The 14,634-nt window shown below is 45.3% G+C and overlaps 1 long non-coding RNA gene across 11 annotated transcripts in view; it reads left to right on the forward strand.

Annotated features, from left to right (window-relative positions):
• LOC112647091 (uncharacterized) overlaps positions 1–14,634 on the forward strand; it is a 121,422-nt gene that overhangs the window by 4,234 nt on the left and 102,554 nt on the right. The gene's annotated exons all lie outside the window — the stretch shown is intronic.

Consider the following 14,634-nt stretch of genomic DNA (forward strand, 5'->3'; position numbering starts at 1 on the left):
GTTTTTCCTGTTCCATGATCTAGACAGAAACCGCTCTTGTTCTCCTTAAGCCATTTGTCAGTGGCTCTCTCCTCTTCTCGGTTCCCTGGAACCTGCTGGGTTCACCCCACAGCTGTGGGGAAAGGGAAGGAGGGGAGAAACAGGGATTGAAAGCCCACTGTGTGTCCGGATCAGGCCAGGCACGTGCATGCATGACCTCAGTCCCTCCCACCAGTGGCTGATGGCCTTTATGGACCAGGACACTGCAGCTCATGATGATGGGAAAGCTCAAGTTCAGGCTGAAGACCCTTGTCTGAACTCATATTGTTAGGTAGAGCTGAGATCCAATCTCTGATCTGTTTGAATTCAAACAAATAGAATAAACAATGCCAGCTCAGAAAGCACAGCTTTACCTGAGGGTCAGTGTGGTGGGAAGATGTTCCTGGAACGTGACACACTCTTCCACACATTCATACCTGTTCACATGTTGGCCTCCTTCCTGTACTCTCCAACCTCCTCTCCCCACAAGCTCTTGTTCATCTTTTAAGCATCCTGTGTTAGCATCCTCCTCTCCTAGCTTCCTGTTTCTTTGTTCCTGTCCTTAACATAGAATTTTGTGTCATAATGGATGTTTTCCTGGGATTTTTCAATTGACTATAAACTCCCAGAAGCGGGGCTGATGATGAGTCTCTGAATCCTCAATGCCTGGCACCGCTGTTGGCATGCAGAAGATTCTCGTTGAATGGAATGGAAGAATGAACAAATGAAGGAATGAGCTTTCCTCAGATTCACTTTCCCACAGTTGACCTAGAAGTCCCACCCTCCATGTGAGGAGGTCTGGGGAGATGTGGAGACATGTTTTATGTGCCATAGGGAGCCAGGCACCAAGAGAGACAACCACCACCACCGCCGCCACCACTGCCCAGTGTCCCCTGTCCTCCAACACTTTGCAGTGATCAACCACCCAGATCTCCTTATCCAGAACTCACGTTACCTCTGACGATCAGCCCTGGAACTGTAGCAGAGATTGCGAGCTGCCTGCCCCATATCCATTCTCTTTGTGTTGCTTACTAATTTAAGTGAATTGGGAATTGCAATATGTCCAGTTTAATAAGGGCATTTCCCAGCCTCCTTAGCAGTGAGGTCTGACCTTGTGCTGAAGTTCTGGCCAATGAGATATAAGGAGTTTGGGGATGGGATGTGTTGGAAGTCTCCTTAAAAACAGGAGAGGGTAAAGGGTGCCTGGCTGGCTCCATTGGTCCAGCATGAGACTCTTGATCACGGGGTCATGGATTCGAGCCCCACGTTGGACATAGAGCCTACTTAAAAATAAAAAAAATAGGAGAGAGTAGGAAGATAAAGGTCTTTGTTGGTGCTAGTGGTTCTGCTTTTCCCTTTTCCTTCAAGAATGTTGACGTAATGATAAAGAAGTGATTTTGGACCACGGAATAACCTTGAGGATGGAGGTGTGCTGAGGTTGGAGGGGCAGAGAGATGGAAGGACCTTGGGTTCTTAGAGACGGTGGAGCCCTGGGCTGCTTGCTTCTAGACTCCTAACATGGGGGGAGGGGGACGGAAGAGATTTCTATTTTGTTTAAGTCACTTGTATAAGTTTCTGTTTATTTATTAGAAGATGCAGGAAGGAAAGGAAGGGGTCATGGGCTCTAGGCCTGGAGGCTAGACTGTTTTTAGAAATGGAATTTAGAAAGCTGCCAGAGGTGCACCTTGCCTGAATGGACATCCTGCAGGCCGGAGGAGAATTCACAGCTGTGGAGTCCGGGTTCATTCACCAACACCACCTGCCACCCAGTTCCATCCACTAGGAACAGGGTAGGGCTTGGAGACTGAGCAGAGGTGGTGGTGGTGGGGGGGTGTCTCAGTTCCTCCCATGGGGTTCTGTGACCTTGGGCTGATCTCATCCTTGCACTTCGGGGTTTGAGGGGACTTCAGAGATCCAGAGCCTATGTCAGACGCTGAAGGTTGCCTGCCCAGCAGCCATTTCTACTTTGGTTCTTGTTATTAGAACACTGACTTTGTTGCTCATCATGGTAATTTCTTTTTCTTTTTCCCGACTGTTTAGTTAAGAGGCATGTGATCACCCTCCTGCCCCCGCCCCCCACCATGAAATACAAGGGGCACATCTGGGAAAGTTTTCCTTATTCTTTTCTTAAGAAGAGGCCCAAGACAAACACTCACCTCCTCTTGCCTTGGGACATTATGAGCAAGGGTGTGAAGTTTGGAGCTGCAGGAGCCATCTTGACGCCTAGGATTAAAGAATTACCTAGAAACTGGCTTGTGGCCCTGACCCCTTTGAGGCCGTGTAATAGCCAGCCTGGGACCCTTCTAGCTGGGTTTTTTGCTGTGAGATAACAAATCGAGTTATTGATTATCACCTTTTTTTTTTCTTGTAGTCGTAAGCCTCTTAAAAAGAATCTGATCTCTTTATTTGACAAATGTGGAGAATAAGGCTCAGTGAGGGAAAACAACTCGCCCAAGGTCACACTGTAGATACAATAGTGACAACCTTGAATCCTATTCTATCTTCCTCCCCAATAACGGAAAACACCTTTTTTTCCTGCATAACACATGGGGTCACCTCAAGAATCAAGTGAGATTCCGCACACGTTTGGGCTGCCTGGAGACCATCTTAATGGTTCTTTTCTTTCTCTCTGGGTAGGGATGTGGGACCAAGTCAAGTTCTACCACAGGGAGCATACGACAACATAAAGAACAATCACGCTTCAGATTTACCAAACACTTTATCGTGTATACAGTATGTCAGCATTTGCCAAAGCTTTTCATATCCATCATTTCATTAGATTTTCACAGCACTGTGGGCTGGGCCAGACAGGGATTATTATTCTCATTTTACAGGTGAAGATCCTGAGGGTCAGTGAAGCTTACTGATTCACCTGAGGGGAAGCTAGGCTTTGAGATTGAGGTATGAGTGGATTAAGGACAGGCCTACAGCAGGGAGTTCCATAGTCAGTGCTGTGTGCTGTTTACCAGGCCCTGTGTCCTTTCTGTGGTCTAGGTTGAGACCACAAGGACTCTGGGAGGTAGGCCAAGTGAGTCTTTATCCCTACATTACAGAGGAAGAAGTAAAGGCTTGGAGGGGTAGACGGAGGTCACTGAACCAGGTCATTGTGGCAATAAGCTGTCATCCTTCCCTGACTCCGCAGCATTTTCTAGAATCATTCCCAATATGACTATCTGACCTTGCCGTGAGTAGGGCAGATATAACTGTCCTGTGTGAGTAACATGTCATGGGGCAGAGAAAAGCTACGTGACTTGGCTGAGATGAATGCTGATAGTAAAAGAATGAATGTGGGCTTCCTGGCTCCCGGTCCATCCCTCTTCCTTCTCCTCCTCCTCCTCCTCCTCTTTCTCCACAATGACAGGTGATACGGGCTTATGTCACCTTTCTAAGGAATCATATTTCCTTTTGTCTGTCCTGTAAACATGCTTGTCCCATCCATTGCTGTAACCTATTGCTTGGAATGGTGTCTGGCTCAGTAAATATTTATTAAATTAGTAAGTGAATCTCTGCATTCCAAACAAATATTTATTGGTGGTCAGATGCCCGGTGGGCCTTGGGAGGAGGTGAGAGGGGGCAGGTCAGTAGTAACAAGGATGCATGAGAGTCTGCCTTTTAGTTCTTATTGTCCCCACCGCTCTGTCCTCAGGGCCCAACGTGATATCCTAGGCTGGGTTCAGACCTGAGCCACTCTGAGCAACCCCAGCTCTAGCCCTCGTGGGACTTAGAATAGGCATTGTTGTCAATGTAGCCTGAGGGCCTATTAAGACACTTTATTTACTCATGCCTTCATTCATTCCATCCATTCATTCGCTCACACAATGAATTGGCCTGCTCTTGGGTGCTGGGGGTACCAACATAGAGTTTCTGCCCATGAGTTGCTTACCATCTAGTTAGGCCACAAATAATGAGCAGATGTTAAAACACTCAGATGAATGGCAACCACAGGAATAAGCATGGGGTGCATTCAGAGTCCAGGGGAGGGGCACCCGATCCAGTCTGGGATCCAGGAATGTTTCCTATGCATCGACAGCAGCTGCTCACTGAGAGGTTTCCACATGTTGAGCTCTATGCCAAACTCTTTACATTTACTACTCCTCATAGCAGCTCCATGAAGAAGGTGCTATCATTCCCATCTTACAGATGAGCAAACTGAGGCTCAGATTAGGGAGATGACTTTTTGAAAGTCACACAGCTCATTTGTGCCAAGGCTAACCTTCGACTCCAGTGTCTGGGCTCCTGCCAGCTGTCCTGCATGTCTGCTGTGCAGACCACCACTGTGACAGCCAGGTGACACCTGAGTTGTATTCTGAAGGAGAAATAAGAGTCAAGTAGGCAAATTGGCTGTGACAAGGTGGTGGCTGTAGGGATCTCCGTGTGAGGATGTGGTTTGGGGAATGGCTAAAGGCACTGCAGACAGAAGGGAACAGCAGTTACTACTGACCTGCCCCCTCTCACCTCCTCCCAAGGCCCACCAGGCATCTGACCACCAATAAATATTTGTTTGGAATGCAGAAGGGAACAGAGATGCAGACGTTGGAAGCAGCAGCTTGTGTCTAAGTGAGGTCAATGAGTGGAAGGTGGGTCCTCCCCACTGTGTCTATCCAGCGTGGTACCATGGTGGATGCATGGATGAATCCGACCTGGTTGCTGTCCTTGGAACACCTACAGTCTAGGAGGGGAGATGGGACATACCTATCAATAGATATGCCAGTTCATGATGGCGGAGGAGGTACCAGCTACCAAGTGCTTGTAGTTTGATATACATTTCTAGGCACCCATGGGTGGCTAGGTGATGGAGAGCAAAGATAAATGCAGTGGGACCCCTATTTCTGAGAAGCCACCATCAAAAGGAGAGAAACTTGAAAGACTGTGTAAAGCTGGAAGTAATGAGAATGGCGCCATGAGGAAAGCCACAGATGTGAGATGCCATTTGAGCCAGGCCTCCATCCCAGCCCAGGCAAGTCCTATTCATATTTCATGCACAGGCTTTTTGAGGAAATGAGTTTTTCATGTTATTTCAGAATCCTTCAAGAGTCTGTGAAATCCATAAATTGAATCCCGTTTTTCTGCTGGGGGAACTGAGGCCCAGAGAAGTCAAGTAACCCACTCAGGGTCACACAGCTGGCAAGTGGCAGAGCTGGGAGCAAACCCAGGTCTTTTGGCTCATGTTCTTTTTAAGACACCCTGCTGCCTCGACAAATAACACAAGGGAGAGAGTGACAAGTGCCATGTGCCCAGGCGTCGTCTACTTTTAGCCCCTTCTTTGGACCAAGGCCCAGAAAGTGTCCCATTGTGTCACATCTGTTCAAGGCTGCGGGTGATCTGTGGGCTCAGGCTTAATCCAGTAGGAGGATTTAGTAACACAGGTTGCCCGGCCTCTCAGTGGGAGAGCTGGTTAATCCTCCAAAACCCCCTGTTCCAGCTCCCTCCTTTGGTCACGCTGATCAGGATGGGTGGGGCTCGGAGCCCCGTTTTGGAGTCTTTGAAACGTGAATGATGGTGGTCACCCCAAAGCTCTCCCTGAAGGTGCACTGGGGTTCAGGGCGTCAGCGGGGTGTGGGGCCGAGCTGCCCAGTCCTGGGCAGTGAGGCATGCAAAAGTGGGTGGGGGTGCTTTGAAGCTGTTGCAAGAAAAGGGAAGGAAAGTTTTAACACTGACTGGCTCAGCACGCCCTGCTAAATGTTTTACATGCATCAGAGAGGAACCATTTGCTACTGAAAGGACTTGAAGTTTCTGCTGCAAGCTGTGAAGGCTGGGCTCACCCATGTAGCCACCTCCTTGCCAGTTTTTCTGCTGGAATAGCAATCTCTGTCAAAGCAAGGAGGGGTCGACCCCACCTTAGGGGATACCTGTTTTGCAGAGGAAAGGAAAGTGGTCTAGGGAGGTCAGGCAGGAGGACAGAGTTAGTCATTGGTGCAGTAGAGACAAAGTTAGGCCTTGGCCTCCAGTTGGCATGTGAAAAAGGGGCGACACCTTCAGGGAAGTTCTGGGACCACTGTCTTCTGGGGGCGAGGGTGGATTTGGGGGGCCCACGCCCCCACACAGGAAGGTTTGCTGAATGCAGGAGATCCACATGAGGCGGGCAGGGAGCACAGAGGCTCCTCTGCCCAGTGCTGGTCTCTGAAAGCCGGCTGTCAACTGGGAGATGCTGGCGGCCCCCACTCCTTCCAGAGAAGCCAGTCAGATCCCAGCTCTGGAGGGCAAAGGCCATTCCTCTGAGAGAATGACCTCTTTTTCTCCTGTAGCTGCTGCTTTCAGAACCTCAGCTACCCTGGGCTGGTGGCTGAATGCAACTGCACCAAGAAATAAATGGTTCTCACGGCCAGAGAGACACTTCTACACAGTTTAATTTGGCATAATTATAAGTTTCCTCAATACGTTTTATTATGTGCATTGTTGTTTCAGCAAAAAATCGTTTTGACATAGAAAGTTTTCTACTATCGGTAATTTTTTTTAGGTTATCATCCCTTAAGGCTGCCCCCCCCACCCCACATTCACATGCTTCAGTGAGAGGCACATTCTAGGGTTGCTCTTTCCCTTTCTGTAGTTATGCTTAAAAGGGGAGGCAAGCCTAAATTACATGGTAGGATTCTAGAGGCTGCGAAGCCTGGGGAAGGCCAGGTCAGTGGCGGGGGGAGGGGGGGGGCGGGCAGGGGGAGAGAGGGGTGCTTCCTTGAGATGGAGGTAACATCAGCCTCCCTGAGCCAGACTGTCTCTGGCCAAGGATCTGGCACACACACATACTGCAGCCCACAGGCTCCAGGAGCACTGCTTTGGGAGTCTGCTCATTCAGGAATCAAATCCTGGATCTGTCATTTAGCTAGCTGCATGACACTGGACAAGTTGCTGAATGTTGCCCCTCCTTCAGTCCAGTTTGCTTTCCAAACAGAGGTACAAATATTCTTGGAAAGAGCATGTCACTGTTCTGGGGGATGCAAAGTCACCCACTCAATAAACATGAAATTTCCTGATGAAGCACAGGTTTTATCACAATGTTGGTGGTAGTGGTGTGTGTGTGTCTGTGTGCGTGCACATATGCATGCTCCAGCAACAATAATATAATATTTATATTAAAACAAAATCAGCTAGGTAGTGGAGAAGATAGTCACATGCTGAAAATTTAAAGCTGAATAGGGAGCTTTGAAGATATTTAATACTTGTCTTGGCCTGCTTTTATAAACTACCCATTCTCTCTTAGTTCTTACCTGTTTTCTCTTTTGCCTGTTTAAAGATACTTTAGAGAAAAGTGTGGCAGGCAGCCATTCCCTTTGCAAAATGGATGTAACACACATTTTGCCTCAGAGCAATGGGATCATGATTACATAAGAGAACATATTTAAAATCATTCAAGGCTTGGCCATGAGTTTGTAGATACAACACCAAAGACATGGTCTGTGAAAGGACAAGCTGGTACCTTGGACTTCATTAAAATTAAAAGCGTCTAAATTTTTTTTAAAAATTAAAAACTGTGAAAGACACTATTAAAAGAGTCCAAAGATGAGCCCCAGGATGGGAGGAAATATTGGCAAAACACGTGTCTGAGAAAGGACTTCTATTCAAAATACACATGAATACTTAAAACACAATAAGAAAATGAGCAAAAGACCTAAAACAGACACCTCACCAAAGAAGGTTTAGAGAAGGTAACTAATCACATGCAAAGACGATTGACATCATTTTCATCAGGAAATTTCAAGTTAAGACAGTAACTAGTAACTAAGTGTAGTATCACTACACACCTCTAAGAGTGGCCCAAATTTGAAACGCCAACAATAACCAAATACTGATGAGTATGTACAGCAGCAGAAACTCTATTGCTGGTAGGAGCACAAAATGGCATGACTCTTTAGAAGACAGTCTTTCAGATTCTTATGGAACTAAAATAGAGTCTCACCACATGATCCTGCAACTGCACTTCTAGGTATTTCTCTGATGTGGAAACTCTGTGCACCAAAAACTGAATCCTCCCTCCACTCCCCCCACACAGACCCGATATACTCCCCAGTCGATGGGTAAACTGTGGTACATATATGCAATGAGATATTCCATCATAAGAAGAAAAAGTCTATTAAGCCTTGAAAAGATACAGATGACTCTTACATGCGTATTGCTAGATGAAAGAAGGCAGTCAGCCAAGGCTGCGTACTCTGTGATTCCAGTTATATGCTCTCCTAGAAAAGGTGAAATTAAAGTAGAGCTAAAAACATCTGTAGTTGCCAGAAGCATGAGGGAGGGTTAAATAGGTGAAATTTAGGGTTTGTTTTAGGATTTGATACTGTAACTGTGGGCGCATGACATTATGTGCTATGAAAACATGCCGAACTATATGGCCAGAATGAACCTTCATGTATACACATTAAAGGAAAACCATTGAGATATCAAGGGATCCAGGATGGCGTGAGAATGTGACAGAGCAGTCTAACTGTATTACACGTGTATGACATAACTTTAGTGAAGGGGGTGGAGGAAGAAGTCACTGGACTGAGTAACTTTGGAAATGAGGGGAGTTTGTAAAACTAAAGGCAGAAGGAACTGTATATAAACACTGCACTTTATTTATTTATTTTTTTAAAGATTTTATTTATTAGAGAGAAAGAGCATGAGCAAGGGGAGGGGAGAGAGAGAGGGACAAGCAAATAGACTCCCTGCTCAGCAGGAAGGCCAATGCGGGGCTCAATCCCAGGACTTCAAGATCATGACCTGAGCTGAAGTCAGACGCGCAACCAACTGAGCCACCCAGGCATCCCATAAGCACTGCACTTTAGTTAAAAGGATAGTTCCCATGGAATATATGTCAACGATTCTGATACTGCTTTAGAGGTATAGTTGACCCTTAAACAACATGGGTTTGAACTGTGCGGGTACACTTACACGCAGATCTTTTTACAATATAGTACTGTAAATGTATTTTCTCTTTATGATTTTCTAATAACATTTTCTTTTCTCTAGCTTACTTCCTTGCAAGAATAGAATCTATAATATCTATAACATATAAAGTATGTGTTATAGGCTGTTTATATTATCAGTAAAGCTTCTAGTTAACAGCAGGCTGGTGGTACTTAAGTTTTGGGGGAGTCAAAAGTTGGGGATTTTTGAATGCATGGAGGTCGGTGTCCCTACCCCCCCCCCCCATTGTTCAAGGGTCGTTTATATGTTGGAATCGAACAATTAAATAAATGGATACTGGAAGTCAGCTTTCTTCTTGCTGGAGTAAAAGTACATAGTTGAGTAAGGGGGGGAAGCTAGAATGACCCATGTGGTAATGGATTAGAGTTGAAGACCTCAGTTTCAGTGGTGTTCAGCTTAATATAAACACAGATGGTTAAATATAGAAATATGTATAGGTATGTATAAATACATGGGTTACGGGTTATCACACACACGTGTATTAACTAGTTGTGCCAGCTGAGCGAACCTAGAAGCAAGGACACTCCAGTCACAGTGAGCACACCTAGTGCCCAGATTTAGGTTATTAACATCATTGTACAGTAAAAGTATCCAGTTCTCTGAGACATGGGTGAATCTAGGACTGGGGCAGGAAATTTATAAGAGGAGCTTAGGGCATCTCATAGTACCAGAGAGTGAGAAAGTGTCCAAAAGTAGGACAAAACAAAGCAAAACAGTGATGGACTATGCCAAAGAGCTGCAGGAACCAAGTGAAAGAGCTCACAATGACCAAAAGCTGGCGTAATTTGGACAAGATAAGTAAGTTAAGATTTTGATTATAACACAAAATATAAAACAAATACCCCGGTGTCCATACTGGTATAAGCAAATGATTAAATAAATAAACAAAGGAGAATATACATATTGCCCATATAGGAGACTTCTAAATAATTTATGTAGATACTCTGTCATCAAGGAGGTGGTGCACATCTCCCTACTCAAGTGTGGACTGCAAATAGTGGTTTCTTTCTAAAGAGTGTGGGATGGAAAGGGAGAAAAAAATGGTAGCTTTGCAATGGAGAAATCTGGCAAACACTACCTCAGCCAGGTGTTCAAGGTCAACATCAACAATGAGAGGTCATATTGGTGTATGGTGAAATGATATGATCAAAATGGCACTTTGCCTTTGCAGTCTTCCTTCCCCAAACCCAGTCTATTGAGTTATAAGAAAAACATCAGACAAAGGCCAATTGAGGGACAGTCTGTAAAATACCTGACCAGTTCTCAAAACTGTCAAGGTCATCAAAAACAAGGAAGGTCTGTGAACCCCGGAGACAAGACAACTAAACATAATATGTTATCCTGGATAGGACCCTGAACCTGGAAAAGCACATTAGGTAAAATATAAAGATACCTGAGTAAATACAGATCCAGATTTATCATTTAATAATGATATACTGGCCTTGGCTCATTAATTGTAACAAAAGTACCACATTCATGTACAATGTTAATAAATGGGGGATCTGAGTGTGAAGTCTATGGGAAATCTGGAACTATCTTTGTAATTTTCCCGTAAATATAAAACTATCCTAAAATATGAAATTTATTTTTAAAAATGGAATAATATCTTAAAACATCATTTGAGTGGTTGCTATTAAATGGTAATAAATGATAATGAGATCGAGAAATTTGCATTCACTCGAATGGCCTACAGGGAGAGCACTCAGAGGAATACCCTGACAAGGCCCGTTCCCATGGAAGAGTATGGATATTGGCTGATGCCAAGGTTTCAGAGAAGGGGTACAATTATTCATGAGACAAGGAACAGGATTTTTTTTTTCCCCTTCTGAAAGGGAGGAAGAAGCAGAATAAAACAGTAATGAACATTTATTGAGTACTGAGCTGTGCCAAGTGCTTTATCTGTTCTAAGTGCTTTATCTCACTGAATCTTGTTGAAGTAGGTACCATTATTCCCCTAGAAAGAGAGAAAGGGAGAAAAAAACTGAGGCCCAGAGAACTTGACTTAGCTAATAACATATAGTTAATAAGGGATAGGGAGTATGAAGTAGGATTTGAACCCAGGAAGCTTGGCTCCAGAGCCTTCTCCATGAATCTACTTGCCAAGAAGTATGTCGGTGCCCTGTGACCACTCAAATTCCATGGCAGTGTTTCTAAATTCCTGGAATGTGTGGTGTGAGCTTATTTTCTGTACAAACAAGAAAAGGACTGTATTTTCAAACTTTGATGACTTTGGACTATCAAAGGCCAGTGAGAGTTTAGGTCAAGTTTATTTAGATCTCCGAGTGTCAGGACAAGAGGGTGGAGTGGGGGCTTAGTACTTCGCTGACACTGGATGACACTATTATTATTACTACTGGTCATTGCCTTCCTGCCCCACTACCTCCCCACCCTTCACGCGGTACCCTAGAGGCTCCTTCAAGTTGAGCTACTTCCTCAGGGGAAACAGGATGTCTTCTACAGGCCTGGACCAGGTCTCCCGGAGCCTGGGGTGGGAAGAGGGTGTCTGATTGGTTAACACAAAGCTAGGCACCAGAGAGGAAGTAATGTTTCCGGGAGTTGAGGAAGCTGCCATTTCCTCCTCCAGCAGGAAGCGGCCTTGGCTATTCTCAGCACCCCGTGGCCGTGAGGAGCAATGGGAATCACAGCCTGGCAGCGTCTCAGATTTGCCTCCTGCAGTTTAACAATCTCCCAGTCAAAATAAACTGGCTCCTTCGGTCTCCAGGGCATGGTTAAGGTAATAATTGAGAGAGGCCAGAGACCTGGCTGTAGCACAAAGGCGTGGAAAGACTTTTATATCAGACTGGTATTGGCTGCTTGTGCCTCATTAAAGTGGTTTAATTGAAGCATTGTGAAGACAAACAAACCAAGAGATTCAGTTCTGGTTTCTCAAATAGCTAGTCTCCACCTCAGGAGACTCCGTACTGACGGGGATAAGGGAGATTGTTGCTCCTTGAAGCGTGTGTGGAGGTAAGTTTTCAATAAGCGAGCTGCATGATTCAGGAGAAAGAGCTGGAAAATGGATCAAATTGGAACTTAAGCAGCCATGCTGTTTTGAGACAGCCCCAACATGGCTGACCTGTGCTTTCTTCATGTAGCAAAACCTGCCCTATTTACCTCACAGAGTCACTCTGAAATCAAATCCGATTCCTTCTTTGCTGTATCTCCTCATGTCCACCAGTTCCAAACCCTTGGAGACTCCCTCCCTCCCACCCTCCTTCTATCGTTCCTTCCGTAAATGTTCACTGGCAGCGATCTTGCCTTTGGGGATGCAAAGGGAATGATAGAGAATTTGAGAAAGCAGATAACAGAGAAGTAAATATAAACGCATGAGATCATTTTACAGCGTGATCAGAGCTATGAAGGAAAGACACATGTGTCTTGATGGAAAGTGGTTCTGGGAGGAGAGACCATGGTACGTGAGGGGGGTGGCGGCCTATTTGAGTGACGCTTAACTGATGAGATGAAGGTGGGTTCCTGGGAGGGGGCCGGCCGACTGTTCATTGATAATGTGTGCTTATTAGGAGATTCTTGATACCAGAGATGTGGTGGGGAGGCAGACAGTCAAGGCCTCTGCTTTCATGGAGTTTATATTAGGGAAGAAGGGACAGAGGAAAACAAACACACAAGTAAACAAAATCAGTTATTGATAAACACTCTGCAGAGACATAAGACAAAGGTGGGTCGGTGAGTAGAGTAGCTGGGTCATCAGGCGGAGGAAGCCACTGCAGAGAGAGCCTGAGGCAGGAAGGGCCTGCTAGTTAGATAAACAAAGGAATAAAATGTTCTGACCCATGCCTGGACCTTCCCTGTGCCCCACTGGCGACGTTCATTGCTACCCAGATCCTAGTGGCTCTAAGTCCCGTCCCCATTTACTTGTGAGAATTCCAGCCTGTTCAGAGGTTTGGCTTAGGCAAGGCGGGGTGGGTGGGAGGAAGGTGCGCTCTCGAAGTCTGCAGCTTGGCTGTTGCCGGGAGCTGCCCCCTGCTGGAGCATCTGGCAATCAGAGGCACTGCTTGACATCCTCACACTCGGAATGGCCAAGCCCTCCCTGATGGAAGTCTCCCCAAGGACACTGATGGAAGGCCTGAATGTCTAAGAACGCTGATATCTTGCAGAGAGGTGGATCCAGCATATAATGTAACGGGACCCCAGCTGGACTCCCTATCTTTGGGAAGCAGATAATGTGCTAGAGACCTGGGTTCATGGGCTTAAAAAAATATATATATATATATTAATTATAATATATTATATCATATATATATAAATATATATGAGCGCTGAGGGCACGAGCTAGACTCTCATTCACCCTGGTAGTGCCAGCCCCTCACAACCATCTAGCACATAGAAGGCACTTTGCTTTAAAAAAAAAATATATATATATATTAATAATATTATAATTATAATTATATAAATAATTATATAAGTTATATAAATAAAACATATGCATATATAATAATATTATAATATACATTTTATATATAATTTACATATAAAATATATAATATTATAATATAATATTATATTATATATATATATTTTTTTTAAAACAAAGTGCCTTCTATGTGCTAGATGGTTGTGAGGGGCTGGCACTACCAGGGTGAATGAGAGTCTAGCTCGTGCCCTCAGCCCTCATTGATCTTGGAGATGAGTGGGCCTTTAATATCAAGGTAGGGATGCAATTCCAAGTGCACTGGGAGGCATTTGAACTACTCAGGAGACTTTCTGGGGCAGGTTACAGGGAACCTAACCCACGCTGGCTTGAATAATAAAGAGGGTTTATTGGTGCGCCATTAAGTGAAAGGTTGAAAGGTAGAGAGTCCTCAGATGTGGCCCAGCCAGGCTCCAGCCTGTGTCTGTGATTCCCTGGGCTCCGTTCTCCTCCCATGGAAGCCAGTGTCTCCTTCCCAAGGTGGCTTCCAGCAGGCACAGAGGCTGTGCTTGTTCATTCATGTTCTGGAGAGAGAGAGAGAGAGAGAGAGAGAGAGACAAAGACAGAGACAGAGACACAGAGAGACAGCCCTAGAATGAGAACAAAACATCAGTTCTGAGCCTCTGACTAATGGCTGCTCCTTACACCTTGCCCAATCTCTGCAGCCAAGAGAATGCACTGCTCGGATTACCAATTCCTGTAGCAGGGCGAATGGGACTCCCCAGATTAGCTAACGAGGCTCACCAGACCACAATGTTACAGGCAAGATGGATGCTGGGAAGTAGCAGCAATGCCTGTTAATTACCATGGGAAGATTTCAAGCAGATTTCAAGAAGGCGAATATAGCTTATTTGCATTTTTAAAGAACACTCTGCATTGGAGGAGGGAAAAAGAGCAAGCAGGGAGAACCATTTGGAGCTGATGATGGTGGCTGGGGCCCCGAGAGAGTGGTGGCAGGTGAGACGGAGCATAAAGGACAGATGTGAATCTTGTCTCTGTCACTTAGCAGTTGAGTGACAATGACACAGGTCTTAACCTCCCTACGACATTTTCCAGATTCATAATATGGTTGTATAAATTCTCAGCTTTCAGGATTATAGAGATACGTTAAATATATCTACCACAATGAGGGTCCTCAATACATAGCATCGTTAGTATTATATGACGTAGCTCCTTACATGACATAGGAGTCCCTTCATATTCTGGACTCAAATAATTATGGGTGGGAGAGTGAAGGGGAGAGTCTCCCATGGTTACTCAGTACACACTCTCTTCCCATT

This window comes from Canis lupus, chromosome 5 (assembly GCF_003254725.2).
Source record: "Canis lupus dingo isolate Sandy chromosome 5, ASM325472v2, whole genome shotgun sequence".
Taxonomy (NCBI): Eukaryota; Metazoa; Chordata; class Mammalia; order Carnivora; family Canidae; genus Canis; species Canis lupus.